Here is a 463-nt window from a genome sequence, read left to right on the forward strand (position 1 = left end):
GTATATGGGGTCTCTTTCTATTATTCTTCTACCATTATATATATATATTTAAATTCTATGTAATAAAATATTAAAATAAAGTATTTTGTACAGTTTCTGGAACATATAAAAATAATTATTCAAAATAAGAGGTAAAAATGAAGAATATACATTTGACAGAGTACATAAATTTGACATATTTTGGCCAGTGATCTAGGTGTTGTGTACTAAAAATTATTCATATGAATAAAATATTTCCAAGTTGTAAATATAGAAGAATGATTTAATACATCAGCTTTATATTTTTTATGACAAAGCAGAAATAAAATAATCTGCTCAATATTAAATAGCCAGTGTGGTCCTAAGGAATTCTTCAATAATGTTTCAGGGAATTTTGGAGACCCTGTTGGACATATAGTTTTGGAAGACAGTAGGCTTTCTGAACAAGTCTCAACAACCTCATTTACCTTTATTAAAGTAAAAT

This window comes from Pteropus vampyrus, unplaced genomic scaffold (assembly GCF_000151845.1).
Source record: "Pteropus vampyrus isolate Shadow unplaced genomic scaffold, Pvam_2.0 Scaffold5, whole genome shotgun sequence".
In the NCBI taxonomy this organism is placed as follows: Eukaryota; Metazoa; Chordata; class Mammalia; order Chiroptera; family Pteropodidae; genus Pteropus; species Pteropus vampyrus.